Below are 12,338 nucleotides of genomic sequence, written 5' to 3'. Positions count from 1 at the left end.
GTGCTCTTGTTGTACTGTTAGTAAATACAAAAATGGGTCAAAAGAAACTAAATTTAGGTGATTTACTATCTTATATATAGAGAGGAAGGGTTTGGCCACTCTATAGCATTACAATACAAAATTGTAGCTAACAATGGAATGCAATTAAACAATGGCATCATCCTAATGCCATCAAGAATCTCTGCAATGGTTAAATCTGGTCCAATCTCAACTACTCTGTTGCCTTACAAATATTATAGCATCCACACTCCGGAATGAAAGCTATATTGATTATTGAACAAATGTCGTGTCCATGCTGAAGATGTTATCAATCATGACCACCCACCTCCAGCCTAAATTGTCTTGTATAGCAACTATATGTACAATATGTGATAAGTAATACTACAAAATGGCTGTTGGACGCAGTGGCAAATACAGGAGGGTTGCAATGGTTTCAGCTGAAACCCCCTCTGAGAATAGCGCGCACCCCAAATTTATTGATGACTCGTCGTGTGGGTGATAAAATTACCACGAGTTATACATAGTGTGTTATAGGACTTTCTGGTGAAACTTTAACAAATGCCTTTGAAATCACAATTACGACATTCAAGAGCAGGTTGTGACTTTTTTTGTCTTCGACTTACAGCTAGGCTGAAGTTGAGTGGAATCGGAAACCCCCTCTGAAAATTTCTAGATCTGCCACTGGGACGTGTTGGTATGTGTTACTTTAAAATTCATGCTTCCACTATAAAGTGTATGGCATGTTTGACAACCAGTTGTCAACATAGGCTGCTAACATAGCTAACTAAGGATTCTTTCCATGTTGGTTATGCAGCATCTTGAGAACATCAGGTCCAACTATATACAAGAACCTCCATTTTTTTTGTTCTTGTAAAGAATATCCCATTGGTGACTACAAGCGGCCTCAATCATATCGCATCTTCACTATACAATTCTTTCAAACATTATACATAATATGATACCCACACAACAAATATTACAAAAGTTTAGTAATTATCAACAACGCAATCAGATTGTTGTTACCTATTTCCTATATGCTAGCTGTTGATTGCTAGAGTGACCAGACTCTTCCTCTCGATGTGAAGGGGTGGGCGCTGCCAGACTGGGTGGTGTATGTGCTAAATAAATATCAGTAAATCTTAAGCATATTATATAAATGATTAGTTATGCTTGTAATTATTATAAAATTAATTGTTACTTGAAACATTACAATACTTCAAATTTGGTTACTTGGGAGATTGCTACAATGGCTACAGCTATCCACAAGGAGCATAAGAAAGATTATTTAACTTTAATTGGCAAGACAGCAAGCTAAAGTTTCCAGGGGAGAGAAACACCCCAAGGAAAATTACACACATACATACAAAATACAGCTGATAATAAATTAGTACATATCTAGCAAATGATTTGTGTGTAGTGCATACAAAAAAAAATCAAAAAAGATTCTCTTCATTTTAATTCCTGGTTAATACATTGGGATTTCTACTGTGCTGATTGTCTGTATGATTTGGATGTACAAGGCCGTGCTTATTCCTTTATCCAAAATTTATATACAATTACAATATTACAATTGTTACTTGCAGTGAGGTGTGGATTTCCTGATGTGATGATCTTGATGTATTATTAGGCAATTTAAGGTATTTAAAATTATGATATCTAGAAAGTACATTATGGTAAAGCATTAAGAGTTGTTGGTTGCTATTTGTTGTGACCAACGGCAAAGTAGTCATTGATAATAATAATAGTGTTTTACTTAACATTGATGGCATTCCAGTGATCTATTGTCTTTTATTAGACTAGCTACACCATAAATTGGTTACTTTGTAACAGAATGTGTCGTACAAATGTAATGGTTATGTATAGTCTAGTCAGTACTGATCAAAAATGCAATCTCATATAAAGAGATTACCTTGGGTGCCTGAATTACCACCATGTCTTATTAAGAAAGTCACGAAATGTCTGTTTCTTATTATTACAATGACGTATGTATTGTAAATAAGTAGCTGCTAATAGTACATCTTTGGATAAGGTATTGCAATAGGTGTATATATACAATAGTTTTCATTTTAAACCTCCGGTTTCCATTTCTACCTGCCATTTGTCAATAATTGTCTTCTTGTTGTTACCTTATAACCTTTGGAGGTAGAAATGTGTTCTTAATTTTGAGATTCTTTAATACATTGACTTTGCAAAATTAATGTTTATTTTAGGTATGGCAGACCTAAGATTGATGTTTCAATAGAAGAAATTGAGTTTTTACGGCAGCTTAGATTCTCCTGGACTAAGATAGCTGAAATAATGGGAATCAGTAGATCAACTTTATATAGACGTTTAGATGAGGAATGTATAACACTAGATACTACCTACTGTGATATTTCAGATGGTGAGCTTGACAGAGCTATTGTGAGGATAAAGCAAGTTCACCCTAATGATGGTGAGCGTATGCTGATAGGTCATTTAACCAGGCTTAACATTTTTGTACAAAGAACAAGGGTAAGGGCATCTATCCACAGAGTAGATCCTATTGGTGCTACCTTGAGAAGGAGTGTAACTGTGAGAAGAAGGACTTACCACAGTGAAAGCCCAAATTATGTGTGGCATGCAGATGGCCATCACAAATTAATCAAGTGGCGCTTTGTCACTCATGGGGCAATTGATGGGTATTCTCGTTTAATCACATATTTAGATTGCACAGATAACAATCGTGCATCAACTGTATTGGCTACATTTCAAAAAGCTGTGAATGAGTTTGGTTTACCACAAAAGGTGCGTACAGATCTTGGTGGAGAAAATGTGGAAGTATGGAGATATATGATTGAACAACATGCTGATAATTCTGCTGTAATTACTGGTGCATCCACCCATAATCAGAGAATAGAAAGACTATGGCGGGATGTACACAGATGTGTGGCTGTATTGTTTGCAGATACTTTTAGAATGCTTGAAAATGATGGAAAGCTCAACAGTCTAAATGAAGTGGATATTTTCTGCTTACATTACGTTTACAAGCCTAGAATAAACTCAGCACTGCAATCATTTATGGAATCATGGAACAATCATTCACTTTCTTCAGCAAACAGTTGTACTCCAACACAACTCTACATTCAAGGAATGCTAGCAACTAATACTTTCCCAGTCCAGCCAACCACAACTACTCTCATTACAAATGTTCAGACTTTAGTAACAGAAGATCGTGTTGAGGTACCAAGAATAACCTTTGAACCATGCGCAATCCTGCTTTTATTGCTTTCAACAATTAACCCATTACAACAAAGCAGCCAATTTGGTTGTGACATTTATGAAGCAGCTGTAAGGATTGTTGGTGAACACCTGCAATCAGGATGCCATAGTTGTACATTATAAATGTCATTGTAAAACACATACTTCTAAATCACTTTAATAGTTACTGTTCACACTGTTATATGGCTCATTTAAGGCATTCCATAGCCTAAACTGTTAGTTATTCCAAAAGTCACCTTGTATGCAAACTGATCATATGACATCTCCTTTGCTGGAATTCTGATGTTATTGTCACAAGTGTTTCCTTCTGGAAACAAATGGTATCTACGGAATGTCAGTGATGGTTTAGGTTGGAATCCCATAGGTGGTTCTTCTGTCATTCCTGTGCCAAACATCATGATCATTTCCAATGTGATGTGATATGTCTCAGGTTCTCCTTCTGAATTCACAACCTCTAATGTACCATTGCCATCTATAATTATAATGTAAAGAAATAAAAAGCATTAGTAGCTAAACAATTCAAAATCACCTTCAACAGACTGGGTATAATTAACCCAGTGCATCAAAGCAGATTCCTCCAATTCTCTCGCATTTGAACCAGCTGGAGATAATTGTGCCGGAAACATGTCAAACAACTTGTCTGCTGTAAGTGGGAGTGGTTTGAAGTACACAAATAATTGCCTGGTGACTTCTGGATATGTTTGAAATAATTCATCAAATCCATATGCATGAAAACCACTCATGAGCTGATCCAGTTCAGCTTTAATGGAAAAAACTGACTGTAAAGCTAGTGCACTAACTATGTCTTCTCGATGACTCAACTTTATGGCAGAAACAGGTTGTGACACACCACAGTCATAACGAAAATTGTATTCTTCTGAATCCAAGAGTGCCACAAAAGATTCCTCATCCGGAGCATCCATGAGCTATAAATATACATATGTATATAATCAGGTATTGCATATACACTATAATTATACTGAAAAATAGTGTATGTAGATCAGTGCACTGACTATTTTAAATGTACATATGTGACCACCAAATTTATAATAATCATCAATACACACACACACACACCAGTGAAGTTCACTATTCACAATGAATGGTAGCCACACACACACACGCACGCACGCACACACACAAAAAAACAAACTATTGAAGGTTACTACTAAATGTAGTGAACATCACTACTAATGTCTGCCACAATACTCACTATTTTGTCTAGTGATGTTCACTACTAATTTTGTAGTGTGGGTCACTACAAAAGAGTAGTGAACGTCACTACACAAAAATAGTGAGTATTGTGGTAGAAATTATTAGTGAAATTCACTACTATTTTTTTACAGTGCACACACACCACAGCCATACCACTGATTTGCACAGGCTGTTTTTCATGACTGGATTGCTAGAGACCTGTGCCAGCCATGGGAATGTTCTAGAACCTCTTAAGGTCATCATCTCCTATGTGACCTCATTTTTCGTTGATACAGTAGGTTGTAGTCTACCAGCTACATTTCACATGCATGGAATATATATTATTTTTTATGTATGACACATTCTGGTACCATAGTATTATCTATGCTGGTACAAACTAAATGACGATGGTATATGACTTGTGGACAAAGAGATGACATTGATAATTTATGAGTCATGAAATACATGTTTGAAGCTTACCAAATATTACCATGTAAAGAGGTGGTCTTCATCAAAGGTGACCATGAAGTGGTCCTTAGCCATCTTTGAGACCTACTACAATGTGGTCTTTATACAGAGGTGGTCTTTATAGGAAGGTGGTCTTAAGAGGTGGCCACTAAACAAGGGTTTTACTCTATGGTACATTTATATGATGATTTGACCATTTCCACTTTCTGTTTCTGGTTTCCATTTCCACCTTTTCCAATTACCCAGCCATTTGTTTGGCCATAAGCATTGCAGTTGTGGTCAGGCAAATGGTAAGATCAAAACATAAGTTTTGACAATTTAAAAATAATAATTTCTGGCCACCCATAGGTGTTTTCTTGTTTTTAATGCTGTATTTCATGTTATATGGACTAATATATATATTAAGGTAATTTTTGTTGGATAAGATGACTTCCTAAAATGTGGCATTTTTTGCAGCATCTGGAATTTTAGGGGAAATCTCTATTTAAACAGTACTACTGTAATGTTGATAAAGAGCAGTGACCACTGTTTTAATTACAAATTCCTAGTTTTAGTGGTGTAGATTGTTGTTAACTAGTGTAAGCAATCAATTATTGACCGACGTCTATTATCAGCCAAAATGATGTGTATCATTGTCCTATAGAATCCAGATTAAAACACGGAACTTAGGATACTGCGATGCCTCATGCTGCTTTGTTTTGTTCTTCTACCAGCTATAGTCAACTTCTATTATGGTGGACTGTTGGTTAATGATGAGTGGTTTGTGTATAGATTAGTTTCGTTACACCAGTCTGTTATTCTTGCCATGGAAATGATGTTTGCGGCATAATCAACTGACATATACATTGTATTTAGAAGTTTGGAGGCTTGCATTGGGTAGATTGCTGGACAGCAGGAAACAAACTAGCTAAAGCTGAGCCCAGTGGCACCAAGATTATTCTGCTGACCATTGATGAAGCAATTGTTCTATTAAATTCATTTGTATTGTGTTTTAAGCCTTAAAATATTTGAGTGATTGTTTTTCTTAGAAATTGATTTGAGTGTATTCTGAAAATCGCATATAAGACTTACTTGAAAATTTGGTGGAATTACAATTAGTATACTGGTAGTCTATTTTGTAGTATTGGCAAGATTTAGTTTTAAATTGTGTGTGGATGCCAAGTGAAATACTTCAAATAAGACAATAATTGATGTACGCAAGTTACTGAGCGGCCAATAAATAACATCTACTGGCGATAATTGATGCCTTACATCACTAAATTTGGCTGGATGGTGCTAATGAATGCTACTGCCTTGAACACTGGCACATTGTGTACACCTAGAGTATTAAATTTCCTATCGCCGGGTATAAAAAGTTTGTGAATATCTTGTTCTAAATGAGATTCCTGTTGGTTGGCACACAACCAGGTAGATAATTGATTGCTTGCACTATCAGTATGGGCAAAACTAGAGACTGCTTCTTAATTGAAACAATGAACAGAACACTACAAAATGTGACAATTTTTACCTTCGTTAGTTTTTCTTTCATCTTATCATTAAGCACATCTCGGATGTTAACTTTCACATGCTCTAAACCATACACAAGGTAATCTGCCACAAAATCAGCAAAAAATGTAGGAGCTGGTCCACCATTTAATAGAGAAGCTGCTAACATATTACCGATGTATTTGAAAGTCTGCTTTTTTAGTTCCAACACATTGTGTATTGGGATACGAGCATTTTCTTTGCCTTGAAATATTGTTCCCTTGGTGAAGATCTCTCTAAGTAGCAGGTGGAAATACTCTCTTAATGGTCCACCTGCATCAACAGCAGGTTCCCCCAAAAAGGTGATCCGCAAATACTTAGAAACCGGGACTCCCCTCTTAAAGACATTTAGTGAGTCCTCCCAAATATACTTCCTTCGGATTTTTATCCTAAAAATGTCATCTTTGTTCTGTGAGAGCATCTTCTGGCTGTGGTTACTGACTAGATCTTTAGTTGAAATAACGTTTTCCCTACAACAAATGCCAACAGCTATAAACTATGTGAAATTATAAGCTTACAGCTCTGGTCTAGGTGGCAGGATGAAGGACATACTAGGAGATAGCGTGGAGTCACCATTTTCATCGTTAGATTCACCATCAGATTCACTTGACAAGAGACTGATAAATGTGCTGTGATATACATATACCCATTAAGATACTTTATATGCACAATACTTTCTAACTTGTATGTATCATCAATATGCGTCCTTGTGCTTAAACCAGATGGCCCTGGTGTCACACTCTCATCAACAGATCGCAGGACTAAAGCTTCTGAATCCGTATCTTTCTTGTCTTTCAGAACGATAGGGCCTTGAGGAAGTGCATCATCATCATCTGTCTCTTCATCGTCTGTGTCTTTCTCCATCTGTAATTCCATATTTATGTAGTATTACCCAAAAGCAAAAAAAAATTTAAATATTTTCCTTTAAACTAAGGGACTACAATTACAAACTGATGTAATTCTGTAGTGATTCTACAGATAGCATTCTTTCTAAGAATGTGTATTTGTTCATTTCCATTACAACAAGTGCCTAGACTGCAAGCTAGGGATTCAAGTCATCATGCAGTGGGTGCAGATTTTTTCTGTACTCAGTAGGAATTTGACACAAACTGTGCTCACTGGCTATGTATAAGTAGCCTTTTCACAGGTCCCTAGTGGCCATAGAATCATAACAATTATGATTGAAATGGTTATAATGACACATACGTATAATTATGTAAATAGTGCTGTATGGGTATGTAGCTGACAACAAAAAGACAATGGACAGACTGTGTACAGCTAAGAAGAGCCATTATTTGTTTCAAATTAATCTGTTTGACTTGAATTACTTTATAGCAATGTAATTATTTCATGAATTATGAAATAGAGCATTTGCAACCCAAAAAACTAAAAACAAGATAAATAAACATATAATGCAACAAATATTATGAAGTTAAATCTGATCAAGTAGGGTTCCAGCAATAAAAGGTAGTGAAAAGAGATGACAGTGAGTATATGAGGGATATCTCTACCTGGCATTATAGCAATGTAAGAAAATTAATGCCAAGTAAGGATTTTCCCTCATGGCTGCCATGATCTCTTGTGTAACTACTTTTATTGCTGGAGCCCTACTTCATTTTAAATTAATAATTATAATTTTTATTTGCCTAATTTGTTAAGATTTTATTGTCAATGCAACGCTTTAAAATACAAGTGTGACTGTGACTGCTGCATTAGAGCATTTCAATCTCACCACTCAAATACACAGTACAATAGATAGTAGATCAAGCTATGGCCCATGCGTGGTACAATGCCCAGCAACTACATCATTGAGGTAATGGAACTAATTATTAGTGGTGCAGTTACATGTTTTGATTGTTTAAGGAGGTGTGACCATTTGAATCACTTTATAAGCAAAGCTTATTGTTGCTATCTGATACTAGCAGGGATACTACAGTTCGTTAAGCACCTCAAATATTTAGATGGCATCTAAATACCCTCCTTCAAGGAAAAAGTCAATAATGGAAAATTAACACCACAGTGTGGTTTCCTGGCACAAAGAAGAAGGCAACCATTTAATCAAAGATATAAAGAAATTTTAAAGCACAGAAAACATATATCCATCGGAACCATTAAAGGTGTGTCCCACCTGAGAGTTTGTTGTTGTGGCATAAAATTGTGACTGCACACTGCTTAGTTTAGCTGGCAGGCAGGCAGACAAAATAAAATTCAAGCTTTATTGATTTTAAAAAAAGTTCAATACCTGGCAGCCTGCAATGGTTTTCTGGTTTTAACTCTGTATTTGATGTTGGATGGAGTAACTAAGACTATTCTGAGTAAAGTGTGGACCAATGTATGGAAGATGCCATCAACCTTAACATGATGGCAAGAATGTTTTGGAGTCTATACATATTGACAGTCACTACAATTGTTATTAAGGTTATGAAGTACACCTTAATTGGGACCTGGCTACTATATTGGGGTGGTCTTATCATAAGAGGCCATGAAGAGCATGTGTCTGGGACCTAACTACTAACAGACTCATTGTTACATGCCTTTGGAAAGATATTTCCATTTTTACTCTTTCCAAATTTTATACATAGTGACTAATTAAGGGATACCTGCATGGGCACCTGAATTTTGAAAGGAACATAGCACTATCTTGTTTTCATAAATGTTACCACAGTTAAGGTTGTGGTGGAAAATATAGTCATTTGGTAGTTTCTGCCAAAATAAAAATTTCACTGGGTGGCAACAGAAAATTATTAGCTGAGTCAGAAACTTAATATCAAACTCTGAGTTTAACTTGATGCGCGCATGGAGTTTCCCAGACTAAGAAATTTTGGTCCATGTATGTTGGAAACATATGTCTGGGTGTCATGTTTTGGATGGGGCTTGTTGACACTAAGAGGTCTAACCAACAATCTATAAATCACACCCACCATTGTGGTTTTTCAGAGAAGGTCTAAGAATGATGCAATACTACTGTAGCTACCAGCTACTTGAGAACACACTCACATTCCCACTTACGTTGTAATGTCATACTGTGTTACATATAAATCTGACAAGCAGACAGCAGCCTGGAGACTATGATTGCTAATCTTTTCCATTTATATAGCCCTGCAGCCTTCCATTATGTTCCTATACCAGGTTGCAGGGTACATGAACATGTAATACACATGTGGAGTAGAAAGCTCTAGCCTTTACTCCAGGTTCTGGAAAGGCCACAAACACTCCATCAACTATTGTTTTTTTAGAAACAAAATGTTGTATATCTACATGTCTAATTCCAAAGCTGAGGTTGGTTGACAAAATTAAATCACATAGCAATTTAAGAGCATAATCCTTGAGCTGGATGAAATAATGTACAGTTCATATCATGTACAATATGCATGGTGCTGCTCAAATACAATGTCACTATTTATAAGTGTAAGCAATTAAAAACCTCGCTGATTAAGGGGTGCGGTAGCCATTTCTTGTGCAAGTCTTCATCACTCAACTTGCATGATGAAAATTTGCAAGCAAATAAACGACTGCCATGTCCCTTAGTTAGCGAGCATTGAAATTGCTTGCACTCATGCATAGCGACGTTGCGTTTGAGTGGTACTGTACATATGAGTAAATATACCTGCAACTCATTTTCTGCAAGAATGTATATCACAGCTTTGTTACTCTTTCCTGCTATTGCTGAAGCTGTCCACCTGAAAGTAGAGCTGAGAGCTGGAGTAGATAAACTTTTACTGCTACCACCAGTTGGCTGCAAAATCTAAAGGCAAAGTTTGGGTTATTCCTCATTGGTTTTTCAACACTGAACGAATTTCATCCATTATTTCGGCCTCAGTCATTGAGGATGTCAGTCGGATTTTCCTAGTAATCCGTTCCGACCCAGCATATCTCTGACTTGCTTTGAACGTGGAATGTAAGTGCTACCATGCTTACAAAAACTATTAGGGAGGCACACAATATCTCTTTCATATGTGAACTCTCTGAAGTTTTTCTTCCGTTCGGATTTCTCCTGTTGTCTTGATAGAAAGGACGATGGAAGACTACGTTTGCTATTGCAAAATACGACAGCTTAATTTAAACAATAACTAGCTACTGGTGAGTCAAACTTTACCTCCTTTGAGGCTGGTTTCGACCCAGGTTATCACGGGAGGGTGTCAGCGGAGTCGAATGGCGAACAGTAGGGAGGGTGAGCTCTTCAGTTCTACTTCATTGATAGCACCATGGGGCCGGGTCTCTCCTTGACCAGCGCTCTGCTCTTGATGGTCCCCTCTTACAATTCGCGAAAGGGTGTTCGAGATTGCTCTTTCTATACCACGCTCTAAACTTTCTGCGTCCATCCTGTAATTGGCGCATACTACACCTGTAGACTTCTGCGCATGCGAAAGCTCCATGTGACGGAGCTATACATATACCTATAACAGCAGTATCGATAATGATTATTGATGTACAATGTGCTTTCATTTTAGCGATGCTTTAGCAAATAGCTAACCATGATTTTAGTAAATAACTATCCTATTTAAATAACCATCGTAAATAACCATGCTTTTCGTAAATAACCATGCTTTTCGTAAATAACCATGCTTTTCGTAAATAACCATGCTTTTCGTAAATAACCATGCTTTTGTAACGAATAACCATGCTTTTGTAAATAACCATGCTTTTGTAAATAACCATGCTTTTCGTAAATAACCATGCTTTTGTAAATAACCATGCTTTTCGTAAATAACCATGCTTTTGTAAATAACCATGCTTTTCGTAAATAACCATGGTTTTGTAAATAACCATGCTTTTCGTAAATAACCATGCTTTTCGTAAATAACCATGCTTTTGTAAATAACCATGCTTTTCGTAAATAACCATGCTTTTCGTAAATAACCATGCATACTCTACAGTTATTTGTAAATAACCATGAAATGTATGTAAAAAACCATGAAAAACACAATGTTTAAACAAAATGGAGTTTTGACACAGATGGCACCCCATACTAATCAACCTTATCCACTGAAATGATCTAATCACTATTTACCTGATCGATGACGGATCTAACAATCACACATAAACACACACTCACAAACGCACATGCACATGCATGTACGCACACACACACACGCACGCACGCACGCACGCACGCACGCACGCACGCACGCACGCACGCACGCACGCACGCACGCACGCACGCACCCACACACACACACACACACACACATACATATGGGTGCCATTTGTATCAAAACTCCACTTTTTTTAGACATTGTGTTTTTCATGGTTATTTACATACATTTCATGGTTTTTTGCAAATAATTGTAGAATATGCATGGTTATTTACGAAAAGCATGGTTATTTACAAAGCATGGTTATTACGAAAAGCATGGTTATCTACAAAAGCATGGTTATTTACAAAAGCATGGTTATTTACAAAAGCATGGTTGTTTACGAAAAGCATGGTTATTTACAAAAGCATGGTTATTTACAAAAGCATGGTTATTTACAAAAGCATGGTTGTTTACGAAAAGCATGGTTATTTACAAAAGCATGGTTATTTACGAAAAGCATGGTTATTTACAAAAGCATGGTTATTTACGAAAAGCATGGTTATTTACGAAAAGTATGGTTATTTACGAAAAGCATGGTTATATACAAAAGCATGGTTATGTACGAAAAGCATGGTTATTTACAAAAGCATGGTTATTTACGAAAAGCATGGTTATTTACGAAAAACATGGTTATTTACAAAAGCATGGTTATTTACGAAAGCATGGTTATTTACAAAAGCATGGTTATTACGAAAAGAATGGTTATTTACAAAAGCATGGTTATTTACGAAAAGCATGCATGGTTATTTACGAAAAGAATGGTTATTTACAAAAGCATGGTTACTTAGTTTTACGTGCGATATCGATACTACAAACTGGCAGTTATATATATCG

The 12,338-nt window shown here is 36.4% G+C and overlaps 1 pseudogene; it reads right to left on the bottom strand.

Annotated features, from left to right (window-relative positions):
* Positions 1-3,316: 3,316 nt before the first annotated feature.
* LOC136266562 (G2/M phase-specific E3 ubiquitin-protein ligase-like) lies at positions 3,317-10,250 on the bottom strand (annotated as a pseudogene).
* Between the last annotated feature and the right edge of the window lie 2,088 nt (positions 10,251-12,338).

The sequence above is a fragment of the Dysidea avara genome, chromosome 9 (assembly GCF_963678975.1).
Source record: "Dysidea avara chromosome 9, odDysAvar1.4, whole genome shotgun sequence".
Classification (NCBI taxonomy): domain Eukaryota; kingdom Metazoa; phylum Porifera; class Demospongiae; order Dictyoceratida; family Dysideidae; genus Dysidea; species Dysidea avara.
Note: the sequence above shows the minus strand (reverse complement) of the source record. Positions and strands in the feature narration are given on the sequence as shown.